This window comes from Lithobates pipiens, unplaced genomic scaffold (assembly GCF_037356315.1).
Source record: "Lithobates pipiens isolate NorthernLeopardFrog02 unplaced genomic scaffold, aLitPip1_a1.2 Scaffold_19, whole genome shotgun sequence".
Classification (NCBI taxonomy): Eukaryota; Metazoa; Chordata; class Amphibia; order Anura; family Ranidae; genus Lithobates; species Lithobates pipiens.
This window is the reverse complement of record NW_027507764.1, coordinates 55,437,670-55,459,732: the sequence shown is the minus strand read 5'-3', so window position 1 is coordinate 55,459,732 and position 22,063 is coordinate 55,437,670. Positions and strand designations below refer to the sequence as shown.

The 22,063-nt window shown below is 42.6% G+C and overlaps 1 protein-coding gene across 4 annotated transcripts in view; it reads left to right on the top strand.

Moving 5' to 3' along the window:
* The window catches only part of DYNC1I1 (dynein cytoplasmic 1 intermediate chain 1), a 792,350-nt gene that overhangs the window by 170,005 nt on the left and 600,282 nt on the right, over window positions 1-22,063 (top strand). The window lies entirely within an intron of this gene.

Sequence of the window (22,063 nt, the reverse complement as noted above, 5' to 3'; positions counted from 1 at the left end):
TGACCATTTTCCTGGGAGAGAAAGTGATGGAAAACCCAAAATTTTGTTGTACAGTTTTTAGTGGAGAAGTTGGGGAAATCTTTTTCTGTAAAACTGTCGAAAGGTTCATTTTCAGGAGCGGCAGCCCTTTCCCACCTCCTCACATTCTGAAAACACAGTGCCGCAACCCTGTGCATTGCATTGCATTGAGAGTGACGTTGAGATGCATAACCACCAGTGACCCAAACACAAAGACAGTGGTGGTTTATTCGACACACCAGTTTCTATGAAAAATTTACCAACTTTTACCAAAAATTTACCAACATATGACAAACGTAAACAAACTTGTGCTTGCAAGCGCCACATACCCAGGTACTCAGGTGAAGTTTAGACTGCCAAAGTTCACCTATGCTCAGGATATCTAAGTGATCTCATGGGGTAAAAGAAATCGCTTGAACACGGCACTGGCATTTCTTTGAATTTAGTCCTTATTCCTAGGGGTCACCTGTTTTTTCACTTCCTCATTCTAATTCTAACTCCTAAAAACATCTGTAGAATTATTTATCCAGGAAATAAAATATTGAGAATATACCTTACTACTCAAATTACAGCCATCTGCTGTAACATTCCAGATGTATTAAAATTCCCAATGGTGTTGCATTCCCTGAGATAGCAATATGCTACTAATTTTACAAGAGAATATGCCCAGTTATAGTGTCAGTGCTAGTAATTAATGTAGAGGTACACACAAATACAAAAATCTCATGTAAGCTTTAGCCTTAATCTTAACCGCTCCTTAAAATTCTTCATGGTGACCATGCCATGAAGGTCTTTGTTTAGGCACTTCCTGTTATGGGATGGCAGTGCTCTGTCCCTATGTAAGTTGTTCCTCGCGCATTGTCACTCTGTGACAGGAGTTTTCATTAGACTACAAGTGGCCATTTTGATGTACATTACAGAGACATAGTCTGCTGTTGTCAGCTTCTGGAAACCCGCCCTTGAGAAATGCCATGCAGCTATTTCAAGAGTGCAGGGAAACAGTAGGTGACTTCATCAGAAGCCCTTGTGACCACACAGGAGCACAATGGGTATACAGGGGAAGATTACTGTGCCTGAACAAGAATCTTCATGACAAGATCACCAAGTATTATTTTAATAAAAGCTGCAGATTTAAAAATATTGAAAAAAGTCTTCTGAGATTACCCTAACATGGTGATAAATTGTGACAATGAGAGACTCTACCAAGTCGAAAATGTAGGTGAATATGACACAAGATTCACATTAAGGGTTATTGCAACATCCCAGACAATTGTTTGGAGTGGAGGCTTTGGCTTTCTCTGGCTTCTATCATTCTGGATTAAAGCCTGGAGCTTGAAGGTTGCAGAGTGTATTGGGTGGGACAGAATCTTCAATCTTGTGCCTGGATTTTACCAGGTGCCTGCAGCCTGGGTGAGTACACATGTGTGCAGAGTCATTATCAGGTCTAAGGATAGTTTGGGGCTCCCAGTTTAGAGACAGCTTCCAGTTTGGGAGACATAAGGTCTCACCCAGGTGTCACAGGAGCCCCAGCCAGGAGCCAAGACACAGAAGGTTTCACCCAGGGGTCAGATGAACCCCAGCCAGGAGCCAAGACAGGAGGTCTCATCCAGGGGTCAGAAAAGCCGCAGGCATGAGACAGATGTATCGTTCGAGGAGCCCTAAGGCCAGGAGTGGGGTGTTCAGCAGGGCACTGTGACTAAAGGCTAAGTGAGTCAGAAGAGCTGTACAATACAGTCAGAGGGGTCTGGTAAGAAGAGCAGTGGTGCTGCTCACAAGGCAGCCAAGTGGCTCTCCATTTTCAGTTAGCTTTTTATGTTGATGGTGAAAACCCATGCGTGGGCAATTGATGTGTATGTGAACTTTCCATTTTGTTCAATAAAAGTAGGCTGCCACGCCCTAAAATACAGTTTGGACTGGCACAACTCATTGCAAAAGCACCTACCACATGAGTGTAATCGCCCCAAAACCACAAAGTCTATATGAAATGTTAATGATTGGGTTTGCTTTATACTTTAACCTCTTGCCGACTGCCAGCTGTTAAATGTTTGTCTGTGGCAGAATGGCTCCCCTGCACGAATTGCTGTAGCTGTACAGCGGGCACTGTAAGGACTATAGGGGGTGGGCACGCGTGGCGGCCGCATCACTGGGGAGCCGATGTGCGTACCCGGCAGCCGCGATGTCCGCCGGGCACCTGCGATCACTCTTGACAGAGCCAGAACGGGGATGTGTGCATGTAAACACACAAATCCACGTTCTGGCAGGGGAGAGGAGACAGATTGTGTGTTCCTAGTATAGAGGAACAATAATTGGTTTCCTCCCCCAAGCTGTCCTATCCCCCCTACAGTTAGAACACACTGAGGTAACACATTTAACCCTTTGATTGGCCCTAGTGTTAACCCCTTCCCTGCTAGTGACATTTATACAGTAATCAGTGGCTATCTTTAGCACTGTTTAAATGTCAGTGGTCCCAAAAAAGTGTCAAAAGTGTCCGATCTATCTGCCGCAATGTCGCAGTCCCAATAAAAATAACAGATTGCTGCCATTACTAATAAAAAATAAAATAAAAATAAAAATGCCATAAATCAATCCCCTATTTTGCAGATGCTATAACTTTTGTGTAAACCAATCAATATATGCTTATTGCATTTATTTATTTTTTAACAAAAATATGTAGAAGAATATATATCGGCCTAAACTGAGAAAGAAATTTTTTTTTTTTGGGGGGGGGGGGGGGGGTATATATATTATAGCAAAAAGTAAAAAATACTGTGTTTTTTTTTTTTCAAAATTGTCGGTCTTTTTTTGTTTATAGCACAAAAAATTAAAACCGCAGAGGTGATCAAATACCACCAAAAGAAAAGTCTATTTGTGGGGGAAAAAGAACAAATTTGGTTTTTGTACAACATTGCACGACCACGCAATTGTCAGTTAAAGCGACGCAGTGCCGTATCATACAAAATGGCCCGGTCAGAAAGGGGGTCATTTCTTCCGGGGCTGAAGTGGTTAATGTTGCCACTATTATAAGCTTGAAAATACTATACCTACCAATAAGCCCTGAAGAGCAATGAAGGTGAGGCCAAGGGTTCCCGCTACAGGGTGGCACATAGCTAAGGCCCAAGGTGATCCTAACATATTCATATTTTTTTTGTGGAGGAGATTGATCTGTAGATTAGGAACGTGATTACATTTTGAAATCACGTTAGTTTGATTTTTGTGCTTGAACATTAATTTTTTTCCAGATGGTTGCCATTGTTTTGAGGAACCCTGCAGCTGTCACAGAGAGAATGAATTATGTATTTAGCTGCTATTTGCTTTATGCTATCACATTTTCTCTGTAATTACAGGCTGAAGTAAAGTTTTTTCACTTCACTGCTTTTGTTTGTTTAAGTGTATGATAGGCAAGCATTAAACAAAATAGTAATTTAATCCAAATTTTTATAGGAAACTGATTGATTTTGGATACACAATTAGGTTTTTCTTTCAACTTCTTACTAGGTCGCTTAGCAGGTATAAATTGTAAAAAAAAAACAATAAAAAGGGACCAAAGTCAGTTTGTATGTATACTCAATCTGAAAAGAACTCCTTTTCCTCATTCACTGTATCAGTAAAATCAAGAATTAGGCATAGTTCAGACCTTTGCATGTTGGAAAAGTGTTCAAAATTGCATGCCTTCCCGACATGCAGAGAAACGCACTGCCATTTACCAGATGTGTGGTGGTGCCATTAATTGGTAAAGGCACCACCATGCATCTGCAAACGTGCTGCATTTCCACACGCGCCCAACTGCATGGTGTTACAGCATAGTTTTTCTATATATTTTTCATAATAGTGCCTCTAATGTACTGTGTGTGTGTGTGTGTGTGTGTGTGTGTATATATATATATATACCTGACATTTAACCACCTCAATACTGGGCACTTACACCCCCTTCCTGCCCCGGCCATTTCTCAGCTTTCAGCGCTGTCACACTTTGAATGACAATTGCGCGGTCATGCAACACTGTACCCTGATTAAATTTTTATATATTTTTTTCCCACAAATAGTGATTTCATTTGGAGGTATTTCATCACCTCTGCGTTTTTTATTTCTTGCGCTATAAACAAAAAAGAGTGACAAGTTTTAAAAAAAACAAAATGTTTTACTTTTTGCTATTATTTCCAAATTTTTTTTTTAAACAAATTTTTTCCTCAGTTTAGGCCAATACGTATTCTTCTACATATTTTTGTTAAAAAAAATCACAATAAGCGTATAGTGATTTGTTTTCGCGAAAGTTATAGCGTGTACAAAATAAGGGATAGATTTATAGCATTTTTATTATTATTATTTTTTTACTAGTAATGGCGGTGATCTGCGATTTTTATCGTGACTGCGATATTGCGGCAGACACATCGGACACTTTTCGCACATTTTTGGGACCATTCACACTTATACAGCGATCGGTGCTATTAAAATGCATTGGTTACTGTATAAATGTGACTGGCAATGAAGGGGTTAACACTAGGGGCCGATCGAGGGGTTAATTATGTTTCTAGGGAGTGATTCTAACTGTAGGGGGAGGGGACTCAGCAAGTGGGGGAAGACCGATTGGTGTTCCTCTGTACAAGAAACACACCATCGGTCTCCTCTCCTCTGACAGGACGTGGATCTGTGTGTTTGCACACACAGATCCACAGTCCTGCTCTGTTACTGGTCAATCGCAGGTGCCTGGCGGACACCGAGGCAGCTGGGCGTGCGCATCGGGTCCCCAGTAATGCAGCGGGTGCTCGCTCCCCCCCTGGGGGCCTGGGAAGTCAATCAGGTCATATGACGTCCGTTCAGAACTACAGCTGTACCGTCCCACCGTCATAAGACAGTGGGTGGGTGGCAAGTAGTTAATCACTTCTGTGTTTTTTATTTTTTCCTAAAATTGTGGGGAAAAAAAAGTAGTTTCTGTCACTAAATTTTGTAAACAAGTAATTTGTTTCTGTCACTGATGGGCACTAATGAAGTGGCACTTATAGGCACTGATTAGGTAGCCCTGATGAGGAGGCACGAATATGCCGCACTTATGGGCACTGATAGGTGGGCACTAATATGTGGCACTGATGAGCACTGATAGGCGGCACTGATGGGAACAGATGGGCACTGATAGGTGGCACTGGTGGGCACAGATTGGTGGCACTGATGGGCAGCACTGATGGGCATTGATGGGCAGCAGTGATAGCCAGCACTGACTGGCATCACTAATGGCCACTGATTGCTGGCAATTGTGGGCACAGAATGGTGGCAATTGTGGGCACTGGTTGGCACTGATTGCTGGCACTGGTGGCACTTAATTGTAATCAGGACACTGATGATCAGGCGCACCAGAGCATTCGTTCTGGGAGGCCATCATATAACGTCCACCCAGAACGAGACACGCACCGCCCAGCCATCATTTGACGGTGGGTGGGTGGCAAGTGGTTAAACTACAACCTGCCTTTGGTAAAACTTTAACTGGTTGCCGCCCACCCACAGTACATTTACTGCAGATGTATAACACAGCCTTGATGTTAACCCCTTCCTATCCAGTGTCATTAGTATGGTGTGCAATATTATCACTGATCATTGTATTAGTGTCACTAGTGAAGTCCGTGTTAGTTAGTGATCCTCCCAACAAGGGTCTGTTTGCGCCAGATTAACCGCCACACTATCCCAGTCTCAAGTATAGCGTCTATAGCTGCATAAATTCCAGTATATATACCAGAGTTTGTACACGCTATAACTTTTACACAAACCAATGCATTTATTGGGATTTTTTTTACCAAACACATGTAGCAGAATAAATCTTGGTCTAAATTTATGAAGACATTTGATTGCATCGGATACGTTTTATAACAGAAAGTAGAAAATATCAATATTGTTTTGTTTTTCAAAATTTTTTGTCTTCATTAACCAGTTGCCGACCGCCGCACGACGATGTACGTCGATAGCATGGCACGGGCAGGCATATTGGCGTACATGTACGTCCCTTGCCTCCCGCGGGTCGGGGGCCCGATCGGGCCCCCGCCCGGTGCCTGCGGCGGTCGGTATTCGTGCGGGAGCGATCCCGGACGAGGGGACGGCCATTCGTTCATGGCCACCCCCTCGCGATCGCTCCCGACGAATAGGAATCCCCCGTGACATCACTTCCTCTCCTGTAATGTAAACACAGGAGAGGAAGTGATGTATTCTCTCCTCCGTGTCGGTATTTTTCGTTCCGACACGGAGGAGAGCGGATCGGTGAGTTGCACCAACACTCTACACACACAGTAGAACATGCCAGGCACACTCACACCCCCCCTTTACCCCCCGATCACCCCCCCAATTACCCCTGCCCCCCAGTCACAGTGACACCAATGTCATTTTTTTTTTTTTTTTTTTTTTTTTTTTGCATTGGTGTCATTTGTGACTGTAATAACTGTTAGGGCAGTTAGAGTTAGCCCCCTTTAGTTCTAATGTACCCCCCTAACCCCCCAATAAAGGTTTAACCCCGTGATCACCCCCCGTCGCCAGTGTCACTAAGGCTGGGTTCACATTGCAGCGGTTTATGAGAACGAATGTGATTCGCACCGCACTGCAGTGCAAATCACATCCGATCTCTGTGCGATTCGAGTTCAGCCATTCGCCGCACCCGCCGCACCCGCCACACCCGCCGCACCCACCGCAAATTCGCACGGGACCCTTTTTTTGGCTCGCAGCAGAATCGGATCGCATGGGTGTTCACACCATGCGATCCGAGTTTGCAGATCGCACTGCGATATGCGAACTGATCTGGGGGTGTCAGTAACATTTCACTGACACTCCCAGCAGTTCGCATAGGGCAGTGTGAACTGCCGCCGGGAGGCATGCGATGCGGGAACCCGCCGCGGATTTGCGGCGTTTCCGCATCGCTCCAGTGTGAACCCAGCCTAATAAGCGATCATTTTTCTGATCGCCGTATTAGTGTCACAGGTGACGCTAGTTAGGCAGGTAGGTATTTAGGTTCGCCGCAGCTTTTTATAGCGCCGGGGACCCCCATATACTACCGCATAAAGCCCCCTGATTGCCCCCTAGTTAACCCTTTCACCAGTGATCACCATATAACTGTTACAGGTGACGCTGGTTGGTTAGTTATTTTTTATAGTTTCAGGGCACCCGCCATTTATTACCTAATAAAGGTTTAACCCCCTGATCACCCGGCGGGTGTCATTTGTGACTAATAACTGTTAGGGCAGTTAGGGTTAGCCCCCTTTAGTTCTAAGGTACCCCCCTAACCCCCCCAATAAAGGTTTAACCCCGTGATCACCCCCCGTCGCCAGTGTCACTAAGGCTGGGTTCACATTGCAGCGGTTTATGAGAACGGATGTGATTCGCACCGCACTGCAGTGCAAATCACATCCGATCTCTGTGCGATTCGAGTTCAGCCATTCGCCGCACCCGCCACACCCGCCGCAAATTCGCACGGGACCCTTTTTTTGGCCCGCAGCAGAATCGGATCGCATGGGTGTTCACACCATGCGATCCGAGTTTGCAGATCGCACTGCGATATGCGAACTGATCTGGGGGTGTCAGTAACATTTCACTGACACTCCCAGCAGTTCGCATAGGGCAGTGTGAACTGCCGCCGGGAGGCATGCGATGCGGGAACCCGCCGCGCATTCGTGGCGTTCCCGCATCGCTCCAGTGTGAACCCAGCCTAATAAGCGATCGTTTTTCTGATCGCTGTATTAGTGTCACAGGTGACGCTAGTTAGGCAGGTAGGTATTTAGGTTCGCCGCAGCTTTTTATAGCGCCAGGGACCCCCATATACTACCGCATAAAGCCCCCTGATTGCCCCCTAGTTAACCCTTTCACCAGTGATCACCATATAACTGTTACAGGTGACGCTGGTTGGTTAGTTATTTTTTTATAGTTTCAGGGCACCCGCCATTTATTACCTAGTCTCACTAGTGTACCCCTAAATTTAGGGGTGTCTACTTTCCAAAATGGGGTCATTTGGGGGGGTTTGTGCCATCTTGGCATTTTATGGCCTTCAAAACTGTAACGCCCTTAGAAAGCCTGAAGGCGGTGCTTGGTTTTCGGGGCCCCGTACGCGGCTAGGCTCCCAAAAAGTCCCACATATGTGGTATCCCCGTACTCAGGAGAAGCAGCAGAATTTATTTTGGGGTGTCATTTCACATATGCCCATGGCATGCGTGAGCAATATATCATTTAGTGACAACTTTGTGAAAAAAAAAAAAAAAGTTTGTAATTTTCCCGCAACTTGTGGCAAAATATAAAATATTCCATGGACTCAACATGCCTCTCAGCAAATAGCTTGGGGTGTCTACTTTCTAAAATGGGGTCATTTGTGGGGGTTTTGTGCCATCTTGGCATTTTATGGCCTTCAAAACTGTAATAGGTAGTGAGAAGTGAACTCAAAAATGTACGCCCTTAGAAAGCCTGAAGGCGGTGCTTGGTTTTCGGGGCCCCGTACGCGGCTAGGCTCCCAAAAAGTCCCACATATGTGGTATCTCCGTACTCAGGAGAAGCAGCAGAATTTATTTTGGGGTGTCATTTCACATATGCCCATGGCATGTGTGAGCAATATATCATTTAGTGACAACTTTGTGAAAAAAAAAAAAAAAAAAAAAGTTTGTAATTTTCCCGCAACTTGTGGCAAAATATAAAATATTCCATGAACTCAACATGCCTCTCAGCAAATAGCTTGGGGTGTCTACTTTCTAAAATGGGGTCATTTGTGGGGGTTTTGTGCCATCTTGGCATTTTATGGCCTTCAAAACTGTAATAGGTAGTGAGAAGTGAACTCAAAAATTTACGCCCTTAGAAAGCCTGAAGGCGGTGCTTGGTTTTCGGGGCCCCGTACGCGGCTAGGCTCCCAAAAAGTCCCACATATGTGGTATCCCCGTACTCAGGAGAAGCAGCAGAATTTATTTTGGGGTGTTATTTCACATACGCCCATAGCATGTGTGAGCAATATATCATTTAGTGACAACTTTGTGTAAAAAAAAAAAAAAAATTTTTTTTTTTGTCATTATTCAATCGCTTGAGGCAAAAAAATAAAATATTCAATGGGCTCAACATGCCTCTTATCAATTTCCTTAGGGGGTCTACTTTCCAAAATGGGGTCATTTGGGGGGGTTTTGTACTGCCCTGCCATTTTAGCACCTCAAGAAATGAGATAGGCAGTCGTAAACTAAAAGCTGCGTAAATTGCAGAAAACGTACCTTAGTTTGTAGATGTGACAACTTTTGCGCAAACCAATAAATATACAATTATTGACTTTTTTTTTACCAAAGACATGTGGCTGAATACATTTTGGCCTAAATGTATGACTAAAATTGAGTTTATTGGATTTTTCTAATAACAAAAAGTAGAAAATATCATTTTTTTTCAAAATTTGCGGTCTTTTTACGTTTATATCGCAAAAAATAAAAATCGCAGAGGCAATCAAATACCATCAAAAGAAAGCTCTATTTGTGGGAAGAAAAGGACACAAATTTTGTTTGGGTACAACATTGCATGACCGCGCAATTACCAGTTAAAGCAGCGCAGTGCCAAAGTGTAAAAAGACCTCTGGTCATTTACCAGCAAAATGGTCCGGTCTGAAAGTGGTTAACAAGGTGGTATCAAAAAGCTGGGTGAAATTTTTTTGGAACATGTCAACAGATGGCAGCACAAGGCTGCATGCACAGTCACAGGGAGCACCGACCAGTGTTAACTTTGGCAGCAAATTTCGATTTAGTTTTAGTCTTAGGACTAAAATGGCATTTTAGTTTTAGTCGCATTTTAGTCTTTTGCAAGTGTTTTTTAGTTTTAGTCATAGTCTTTGACTAAAATGCCATTTTAGTTTTAGTTCCATTTTAGTCATCGTATTTTAGTCGACTAAAATATCCAGTACATTTTAGTCTAATAAAATCATTTTAGTCATCGAAAATTAAATGTGCATAGTACACAGCCCCCTACCCTCTGCACAATGAACAGCCACCCACCCTCTGCACAATACACAGCCCCCCCCACAGTACACAGCCCCCCACAGTATACAGAGCCCCCCACCCTCTGCACAGTACATAGCACCCCCATAGTACACAGCACACAGCCCCCCCCACAGTACACAGCACACAGCCCCCCACCCCCTGCACAATACCCCCCCCCCTGCATTCCCAGGAGCCCCTCAGTCACCTGGGACAGCACTGCCAGCATACTCTAAAGTTAAGAATTAATTACTGCTAGCCCTTTCTCATACCCAGCTCCTCCTGTGTTACTCTCATTGTAAATCAAAGTCTCAAAATATACCTCAATAGTTTCATTCTTGCATGGACCCGGTCACATTACTGCTCTCCTTTGAAGTTTCATGGACCACTTATGTGACCACTCTCCTTCTCTAATCTAAAGCAACACTCGGAGGAAGGGGAGGAGCGGGAAGAGCAGAGCGGCCGACAAGAATGGAGCAATTGAGGTATTTAGAAGCTTCAATTTACAATGAGAGTGACATAGGAGGAGGAGCTGTGTAGGAGAAGGGGCTTGCAGTGATTTTTTCCTAACTTTAGGCTTTGCTGGCAGTGCTGTCCAAGGGCTAGGAGAGGCTGGACGGCCAGCTTGACCCCCCCCCCCCAATGTGTGGCACCCGGGGCTGACCGCCCAATCCCCGCCCCCATTGGTAAAAAATAAATATCGGCATACAACATACACACACATGTTATATGCCGATAAATACAGTAATTCATGAGTGTTAACGTCCCTCCTTGCCATTAACGTAAAACGGATTTGATTTTCATCATAGTTTTCGTCAGTTGACGAAAATTTTCTGTACTTTTAGTTTAGTTTTTGTCACTGTAAAAAAGCCACTGACGAAAATTATGACGAAACCGTTTTTGTTGACGAAATTAACACTGGTAGCGACCTTCATAAGTCAGTGTGTCAAAAGACATCATCCTGTGTACATCGATTGCTTGGCAACTGGTGATAATCCGACCACATGCGTTACCATGTCTGCTCTTTCATCAAGGACAGCTAGAACAAACATGAGTTTCTCGCCAGAAACATGATCTCGCTTCCGCACCCAACCTACTCGCCAGATTTGGCTCCTGCAGACTATGCAAAGATGAAGATCCAGCTGAAAGGTCGTCATTTTGACACCATTGCGGAAATCCAGCACGAATCGCAGAAGGACACATTCCAGAAGTGTCAGGAACACTGGGAGCGCTGTATTGCTGTGCAAGGGGACTATTTTGGTGGTGATAGTGAGTAAACCTAGATAATAAAAGTACTTTCTTGTAAACAGAGCTAGTCCCAAAACTTTTTGATACCACCTCATATTGTCATGCAGATGGAGCACAGAAATTCGCAGATGTAGGAGTCAAAGCTGTAGTCATAGCGAGCCAGAATCAGCAACTACCGCAAAGAAGAGGTATCAATTTGGAAGGCAGAAGCAGGATCAGAAGACAGCCCAGTGCTTATAACAGGCAGAAGAAGTATGAAAATAGCAAGCAGGGGGATTCAGAACACAAACTATGGTCAGCAACAGGAGATCAGAATCAAAGCAGTCAGCTTGATTTCTAGAGTCTTGCAGAGCTCTCTCCAAAATCTTTGATGTGAACTGTACCCCACCATCAGACATGATACTGGCAGGAAACAAATGAAGTCTTACCACCACCCTTAAATGTGTGAGCTGTTTCTTTTATGCTTTTTGGGTTTGCCTTCCATGGGTACAACGTGTGCCATTTTGAAAGTGTGCCAGTCTGTCCACAATCGCAAAACTGGTTTTATAGCCGTCTGAGACTATCAACTCATCAAATCCCCCAAAAAAAAATTCATGGTCTTTTAGGCACCAGGAGTGGCCACAGCAGGCCCTAGGACATTCTTGGTTCAGACACAGACCGCACACAGTCTGACATAATTTTCACAGTCTCTTTTCAGCTTAGGCCATCAAAAGGATTTTTGTACCAATTCAAGAGTCTTTTACATATTGAAGTGCCCAGCCAGGGGGTGATCATGATATTACTTTAAGAGCCATTGGTTTTCAGGTAGACTGAAGACTTTATTTTGAAAAAAGAACAGTACAACTTTTTACTGTAGAGTTATCCCCTGGGGAAGCGAATCCTGTCCTGAATCTTGCTTGATGCAAGAGATCAGATCTGTCAGGAGGAACAAAAAGATTTGGGTAGATAAAATGGTATCGTGCTAAGATGATTCCTTTATTCCTGGAAACATGCGAGAAAAAAAACTAGACTTGCTACTATTTGAACCAGGATTAAATGCAATGGAAAAAACAAATCTGGAGAAAATAATGCCCATATGGTGTGATGAGGCCACAGTCTCTTGGCTGACCTGAGATACTCAAGATTCTTATGGTCTGTAAAAATTAAGATTACCGTACATGAAATGCACCCTCCAGCAGATATCCCCATTCCTCAAGGGCAGATTTAAAGAGGACCCCAGTCTCAAGCAAAAGACAACAATATATAAAACATTACATATAGTCAAGTACACTTAGCTGTTTCCATGCTGCATTTCCTTCTTATGTATCCCTTTTCAAGCTGCCTCTATTCAGCCACATCTGTTCTCATGTGCCACCATTTTGAAAACGATGCCGTCCTGCGTGAAGTGCAACGCATAACATCCTGCGCCCTGTCTCCAGCATGCACTGTACACTCAGCTGTGTTTACAAGCCCATTTACAAAATAGTTGAGTCGCTGTGAAATATCTTCATAAAAACAGAATGCAATGATTTGCAAATCTCATAAACCCATATTTTATTCACAATAGAAAATAGAAAACACATCAAATGTTTAAAATGGGAAAATGTACCATTTTAAGAAGAAAATTAGGTCATTTTGAAATTGATGGTAGTAACTCATCTCATAAAAGTTGGGACAAGGCAACCAAAAGCTGCAAAGTAAGTGGTACTAACAAGGAAGAGCTGGCAGAACATTTTTCAACTAATTAGGTTAATTGGCAACAGGTCAGTAACATGACGGGGTATAGAAAGAGCATCTAAGAGCCGGTTCACACTGCATTGCTGTGTAGATCACATGCGATGTCTGTGCTATGCAGATTCGGCCATTCAAACTGTATGGCTGAATTTGCATCGCATTTGGACCAAACTTGTGCAGGGCCCTTTTTTTGTCCACACTGGAATCGGATCGCATGGGTGTTCACACCCATGCGATCCATTTCTGCCAGTCGCACTGTGTTTTACAAACTGATTGCGGGGTGTGGTTAACATACAACCCACAATCAGTTGACATGAACAGGTTACAATTCTGATGCAGTGCAAATTTGCAGGGAATTCACTGTGATTTTTCACCGCATTTAGTGTGAACTGGTTCTTAGAGAGTCAGAGTGTCTCAGAAGTAATGATGTTCAGAGGTTCACCAATCTGTGAAGAGCCGTGTCTAAAAATTGTCGAACAATTTCAGAATAATTTTCGTCAATGTAAAATTACAAAGACTTTAAATATATTGTCATCTACAGTATATACAATCATTAAAAGATTCAGAGGATCTGGATAAATCTCTGTGTGCAAGAATCAAGGCCGAAGCACAGTATTAGGTGATCTTCGGGCCCTCAGACAGGAATGATTCTGTGATGGACATCACTGCATGGGCTCAGGAATACTTCCATAAATCACTGTCTGTGAACACAGTTCACTGTGCCATCCAAAAATGCCAGGTAAATCTATATTATGCAAACAAGAAGCCATATCTGAACATGATTCAGAAAAACCACTGTCTTCTCTGGGCCAAAGCTCATTAACCACTAGGCGTCTGCGCTATAGCAGAAAGACTGCTGCAGCGCGGACGCCAATTGCTGGGAGGCCGTCCCTGGACATCCTCCTGTTTACTTCCGCAATGAGCGCTCCTGCAAGCGCGCATCGGGGAAGTTCTGTGCTGCCCTTGGACACAGCCAGTCACAGATTGCTGTAAATTGGCAATCACAGCAGCCGTTTACAGCGCGATCAGCATGTCCAATGAGAGATGATCTCATATGTAAACATATGAGATCATCTCTCATCGCCGGCTCTCCCTCCTCACATAGAGACAGCGTATGAGGAGGGAGAGATGCGGTTAGTAAAAAAAAAAAAAAATATTTAAATAAAGTGCCATCTGTCCCCACTGCCACCTGTCCTTATATCCACCTGTTCCCGGTGCCACGTGTCAGTGCCATCTGTCCCCAGTGCCATGTATAAGTGCCATCTGTTCCCAGTGTCACGTATAAGTGCCATCTGTCATCAGTGCCACGTGTTGTCAGTGCCACATAGTGCCATCTGTCATCAGTGCCACATAGTGCCATCTGTCATCAGTGCCACGTGTTGTCAGTGCCACATAGTGCCATCTGTCATCAGTGCCACCTGTCAGTGTCACGTGCCATCTGTTATCAGTGTCGCGTGTCTTCAGTGCCGCGTATCAGTGCCATCTGAGTGTCACGTGCCAATGTCCTGGTGCTCCAGGGCCTTCAAAAGTGTAATAGGTGGTCAAGAAGTTAGATGTGTAATTCATGCTCCTAGAACATGTTACAGTGCTCCCTGCACGTTGGTCCTCTCTATGTGGCTAGGCTGTGGAAAAGTCCCACACATCTGGTATCGTAATACTCAGGAGGAGTAGCAGAATGTATTTTGGGGCATTATTTGTGGTATACACATGCCATGTGAGAGAAAAAACCTATTACAGTGACAATTTTGTGGGAAGAAAAAAAATCTTCATTTTGCAAAGAATTGTGGGAAAAATGACAACATCAAAAACCTCACCATGCCTCTTACTAAATACCTTGGAATGTCTACTTTCAAAAAAGGGGTTATTTGGCGGGGCATTTGTACTTTCCTGGCTTGTTGGGGTCGCAAAAAAATGAGATAGGCCACCAGTACTTGATTTGCACCACAGCTTGTGGACTCTCTAACTTTCACAAAGACCAAATAATATCCACTAATTTGGGTTATTTTTTACCAAAGATATGTAGCAGTATAAATTGTGGCCAAAATTTATGAAGAAAAATTAATAATTTGCAAAATGTTAGCACAGAAAGAAAGATAATTTTCTGTCTTTTTTCATTTATAGCGCAAAAAATAAAAAACCCAGAGGTGATCAAATAGCACCATAAGAAAGCTCTATGTGTATGGAAAAAAAGGACAAAAAAATCATTTGGGTGCAGTGTTGCATGACTGAGTAATTGTCATTTAAATTGTGAGAGCACCGAAAGCTGAAAATTGGTCTGGTCACGAGGGGGGTTTAAGTGCCCTGTTGTCAAGTGGTTAAAAATGGTCTGTTGCAAAGTGTAAAACTGTACTGTGGTCAGACAAATTCAAATTTGATATTCTTTTTGGCAACCATGGGAGGCACGACCTCCAGACTAAGGAGGAGAGGGACCTTCTGGCTTGTTATCAGTGCTCAGTTCTAATGGCATGGGGGTTGCATTGCAGTGTGTATGGAATGGGCAGCTTGTACATCTTTAAAGGCACCATAAATGCTAAAAGATAGATTCAGGTTTTAGAGCAGCATATGCTCCCATCCAGACGTCTTTTTCTGGGAAGGCTTTGCATGGTTTCTTAGTAGAAGAGTCCAGATGCTTAACTGGCCTGCCTGCATTCCAGACCTTTCACCAACTGAAAATATTTGGAGCATCTTAAAAAAACACAAAATATGACAAAGAAGGACTGTTGAGGAGTTAGAATCCTATATCAGGCAATAATGAGACAACATTCCTCTTCTGCTTTATATTGTGAATAAAACATGGGTTCATGTGATTTTCAAACCATTGCATGCTGTCTTTTACACAGTGTGCCAACTTTTTTTTGTAATTGGGTTGTTAAAAAGATTTAAAAAAAGCCTCCCCCTGAGATATTGAGGAGAAAATAGTTTTTTTTTTATTTTTTTTTTTTTACATCAAGTAAGTTAAATGCCATACAGCGCAAGCGTGAGAGGGAGCGATATTGTTGCGTACCTGGTAGTGGCCAAGATGATGGGAGGGCTTCCCTTACACCTCCTGTCCTATAACCCCTGGGGTTGGTGGCATTGTGTAGCAGAATGAGGAGTGGCACAGGTACCTGTGGTAGGTCCTAACACTATGGGTGACCGGATGACAGTCTGGATACTGCTGGATTGCTGTGGATGCAAGACTGGAACTTGCAGACGCAGCACAGGAATTTCCAGATGCAGGAGTCAATGGAAGCCAGAGTCAGCAACAACTGAGCAGAATCAATTTGGAAATTTGGAATGCAGAAGCAGGGTCAGAAGCCAGGCCGAGGTCGATAATAGAGGGGCAAAAGAAGTACGAAAACCCAGGCAGAGGACAGTCAGAACACAAGCCAAGGTCAGCAACAGGAGATCAGAATCACGCACAATAGCAAACACGCGCGGATGCATGCATGGTCCTGATTCTGTGTACTGGTCCACAAAACTGCTCTGTGCACACAATCACAGATCTTTGGGCAAAGTCATGCACTTGATCTTCCTGACAGCTGCCTAGGAGGCGCAGGCATCGTAATGTAATTTCTTTAGATCTCTTTTTTTTTTTTGCTTCATTATTGTGATCTTTGTAAACATTTTAAAGTCCTACTTTACCTTGATCCCTGCATACTTATTATTATTTCCATATAAAGTAAACCAGAGACTCAAGACTGTCACACCAATTACTGTCAAAACAGCTTTATTCATTGTAGATAAAAGCACTTCTGACAAGGGTGTATGCAAGACTTCAGAATTCTCTCCACGCTATTTTCCAGATCATAATGAGTCTTTAGAGCTATAAAAGAGCCACCTCTGTAATGTCAGGGAGCAGGAATTACTATATATATATATATATATATATATATATATATACACACACTCACCGGCCACTTTATTAGGTACACATTGCTAGTACCTGGTTGGACCCCCTTTTGCCTTCATTCTTTGTGGTATAGATTCAAAAAGGTGTTGGAAACATTCCTCAGAGATTTTGGTCCATAGTGATATGATCGTACTACGCAGTTGCTGCAGATTTGTCAGCTGCACATCCATGATGTGAATCTCCCATTCCGCCATATCCCAAAGTTGCTCTATTGTATTGAGATCTGGTGACTGTGGAGGCCATTGGAGTACAGTGACCTCATTGTCATGCTCAAGAAATGATTTGAGCTTTATGACACAGTGCATTATCCTGCTGGAAGGAGCCATCAGAAGATGGGGACACTGTAGTCATAAAGGGATGGACATGGTCAGCAACAATACTCAGATAGGCCGTGGCGTTTTAAAAGATGCTCAATTGGTACAAAGCGCGCCAAGAAAATATCCCCTACACCATTACACCACCACCACCAGCCTGAACTGTTGATACAAGACAGGATGGATCCATGCTTTCATGTTGTTTATGCCAAATTCTGACCCCATCTGAATGTCGCAGCTGAAATCGAGACTCATCAGACCAGACAACATTTTTCCAATCTTCTATTGTCCAATTTTGGTGATCCTGTGCTAATTGTGGTCTCATTTTCCTGTTCTTAGCTGACAGGTGCGGCACCTGGTGTGGTCCTCTGCTGCTGTAGCCCATCTTCTTCAAGGTTCAATGTGTTGTGCTTTCAGAGATGATATTCTGCATAGCTTGGTTGTAATAAGTGGTTATTTGAGTTACTGTAGCCTTTCTATCATCTGGAACCAGTCTGCTCATTCTCCTTTGACCTCTGACATCAACAAGGCATTTTCATCCACACAACTGCCGCTCACTGGATATTTTCTTTTTTTTTGGACCATACTCTGTAAACCCGAGAGATGGTTGTGTGTGTGAAAATCCCAGTAGATCAGTAGTTTTTGAAACATGCAGACCAACCCATCTGGCACCAATGACCATGCCACATTCAAAGTCACTTAAATCCCTTTTCTTCAGATGCTCAGATTGAACTTCAGAAAGTCGTCTTCACCACGTCTAGATGCCTAAATGCATCAACCAAGAAAAAATTTATATAAATGGGCGCTTGGGTTTAAAGCTGGTTGCTGCCGCCCTAAAAATCTACAGCCCCCTAAAGGGCTGATGATGTACAAATTATATGTATGAAAAAAATATAGGGCCCAAGGCGCTACCTCAAATTTTGTAGGCTATATCAGTATTAGAAGGGTCTCCAAAAACAACTAATCCACAGGGTCCTCTTAACCACCAAGAGAAAAAGCCCTCTAGGGACATTTTGGCGGGGGCGTGGCCAGCGCATGAGCTGAATGGAAGCTCTGTGAGAGAGCTCTGTGACACGAACGGGCATATTAGCGACAATTCACAGCGAATATCGGTAAAAAAGATACGAACAGACAACGGAAGAGTTCCTGAATCCGAAGGTGATGTCAAAAAAGCGGAAAGACGAACGGAAAATGAAAAAAACTAACGACATTCTCCTCTCAGTCAGCGGGAGGGAGAAAAAAAGATGGCACAGATCCTCTCACAGCTGCTGTACCAGCAACAGCCTCCTCAGGGAGAGCGCAATACACTGACAGGCCTGATGCTGCTCTAGAAGAATCACCTCAGAAAACATATCTGGAATCTCCTCATGAGGAAGATTACCTCAGCCCTACATGTCGCAGCCCGGCTAAAACTCGTATCAAACTGGATTTCACAGGCCAGGAGGTAAGCTATAAAATACCTCATATTAGTCAAGATAACACAGTCATAACTCCTATAGCTTCACCTATAGCCGCATTCCCCACTAATAACCAGCCTATTCTGGACACCCAATTAAAAGAAATGCTATTAACTTTACATACTTCGCTTCATACGGATATTTTACAACTCACAAATCAATTCTCCAAAGCAGTGAACTCCTTAGGTGAAAGAGTACACACTATTGAGAACTCTATGGGAGACATGACCAATACTATTAATGATTTAATAGATGCTCATGAAGAAAATAAAGCTGAAAAAGAGTGGCTTAAATTTAAAATCGCAGATTTAGAAGACCGCTCAAGGAAGAACAATCTCAAAATCAGGTGTATCCCTAAAAATATACAGCAGTCTGATCTTAAAAAATATGCCACTGACTTATTCTCCAACTTGCTGCCAGCTATACCAGCCTTAGAGCTCACAATTGATCGTATCCATCGGATTCCGAAACCGTCATTTCTCCCTCCACAGATACCACGTGATGTACTACTTAGAGTACACTTCTACCATGTTAAAGAACAAATCCTATATAAAGTGTGACATCTAGGACAACTTCCACAACCATATAATACAATCCAGATTTATGCTGACTTGTCTAAACATACTCTAGATATGAGAAGACAACTTTCCACGATTACAAAAGCTCTGCGTAATCATACAATTGAATACCGTTGGAAACAACCATCTAAACTACTGATACAGAAGAACGACACCTACCATACAATCACTTCTGTGGAACAAGGCATTAAGTTACTTCACGCATGGGGTATTATCCCCGAACCAACTCCACCTATCGGAGCTAAGAAGAATCTGGAGAAACTTACGCCACAATGGCATTAGCTTTCATTGACTAGATCCGGTCAAAATACAATCCTATCTATAGGAAACCGATCTATCAGCTTGCCCGCCGTGCCATGCGATACTAAATCTTTGGAACAGCTGACCTTTGAACTAATTCCCCATTCTAATGTTGCAGTATACATTGAAATGTTTACCACTGCAAGTTAAGTTTAATGTTTGGTTATATTTTTGTTTGTGCTTTTACTTTTATTTTTTTCTTCACAGTATCCTATATACAACTCATAGCATTCAAAGGGACAGGTATGTTGTGAACTTACAAAATTTGAATCAAAACTTTTCAGTCACTAAATTTTTGGACATTCATAGTCATTTCAGACTACAGATTGTTCACATGGAAGTAGAATTTAAAGCTCTTATCAGGCTAGTATGTACTTACTTTTTCCATCTTATTAATATCCTTTTAAGAGTATAAAGTTAATATCTTTAAATACTAATGGTCTTAACCATCCAGCAAAAAGAGCGTCGATGTGGCAAATGGCTAACACCCAGCGATGTCAAATATTGTGTATACAAGAAACCCATTTCAAAACAGGCGCTACTCCCACTTGCACCCATAAGAACTTTCCTCACATATTTACAGCATCAGGCCAACAGAAAAAAAGAGGAGTACTTATTGCCATACATCATTCAGTTAATTTTCAATTGCATGAATCTATTGTAGATACCAATGGACGATACCTCATATTAATATGTACCATTGATAATACACTTACTACATTGGTAAATGTGTATGCGCCTAATAAAAGGCAATCCCATTTTCTGAATGGCCTGATGAGAAAAATAGGTAAATGCCGAAAAGGTGCCTTAATAATTTGTGGAGACTTCAACACAATACATGAACAAGAACTAGACACTTCTAATCCCAAAACCAGAACCAACTGTGCACTTAAAATTTTTTTGAATAAAAGCGATCTCTATGATGTATGGAGATGCCATCATCCTGGAGATCGTGAATACACATATCATTCCCTGGTACATAATACCTATACTCATATCGATTATATTTTTACGGATAAGTGGTTATTGCAGCGGGTGAGGGAGTCTGACATTGCACCCATCACTTGGACTGATCATGCCCCAATTAGTATGACTATTCTACCTAAACACTCTCAAACGACCCATTTTCTATGGAGAACGAATGCATATCTTATCAAAATGCCTACCTATGCTACAGCTATACAAAACCAGATAACTGAATTCTTTAAATATAATGTGGGATCGGTGTCAGACTCCGCCACCCTATGGGGTGCTCATAAAGCATTTAGTAGGGGAATCCTAATGCAACTGAATGCTCAATTCAGGAAAAATAAAACGAAACTCATTGAGAAACTTACTGCTGACATTAAAACATTAGATTCCCAAAACCAATCTCACCCATCACAACAACTGAAAACTAAACTACAAATATTACGACAGGAATTCAGAACGACTTTATTGGATACATTTGAAAAACATAAAAGAAAACTTAAAGCTAAATATTACCATACTAGCAACAAAGCAGGAAAAAACATGGCACTTCGGATCAAAGGCAGATATTCCAAATCAAAGATTCCATATCTATACCACCCTATTACTAGAGAAAAATTGCAAGACCCCCAAGACATAGCGAATGCATTTAGCTGTTATTATAGCTCACTTTACAATCTTAAAGATGATTCTCAAACTCCCACACCTACCCCAAAGATAATAAGTGATTTCTTAGATACTATTAGTCTCCCATCATTAACTACTGATCAAATCTCTGATCTTAATGTCCCATTTTCAGTGGAAGAAATTGCTAGAACTATAGACTCCCTGCCCAACAATAAATCTCCGGGCCCAGATGGAATGATAGGAGAATACTATAAATTACTTCGAGATATACTGGCTCCCCACTTATGCTCACTTTTTAACGAAGCGGCATCCAAATCAGAATTTCCGGCTGAGATGCTTCAGGCCTTGATCATAACACTGCCGAAACCAGGCAAAGATCCCAATGCTCCCCAAAATTTCAGACCGATTTCATTATTGAACATTGACATCAAAATATACTCCAAAGCAATAGCGAATCGACTGATGAACTACATACCAGACCTCATTCACAAAGATCAATCTGGCTTTACTAAAGGTCGACAATCTTCAGATGCAACAAGACGTCTGATTGATATTATACACTTCACTGAGAGACATCAAACGCCTTCTCTGCTCCTTTCTTTAGATGCAGAGAAGGCGTTTGATAGGGTCCATTGGGGCTATTTACAGTCAGTGCTTTTAAAATTCGGCTTTCATGGAAATATTTTATCGGCAATTTTTGCACTGTATAAGGGCCCCTCAGTGAGAGTATACACAAATGATATGATGTCTAGGCCCTTTGGCATCTCGAATGGAACACGACAAGATTGCCCCTTATCTCCTTTAATATTTAATTTAGCCATCGAACCTCTAGCAGAACGTATACGATCTGACACAAAACTATCTGGTATAAAAATTGGGCAAATAGATAATAAAATAAGTCTGTTCGCAGATGACATAGTGCTTATAGTGTCTGATCCTATTTCATCTCTCCCGAATCTCCAAAATATACTAACGACATTTGGAGCAGCATCAT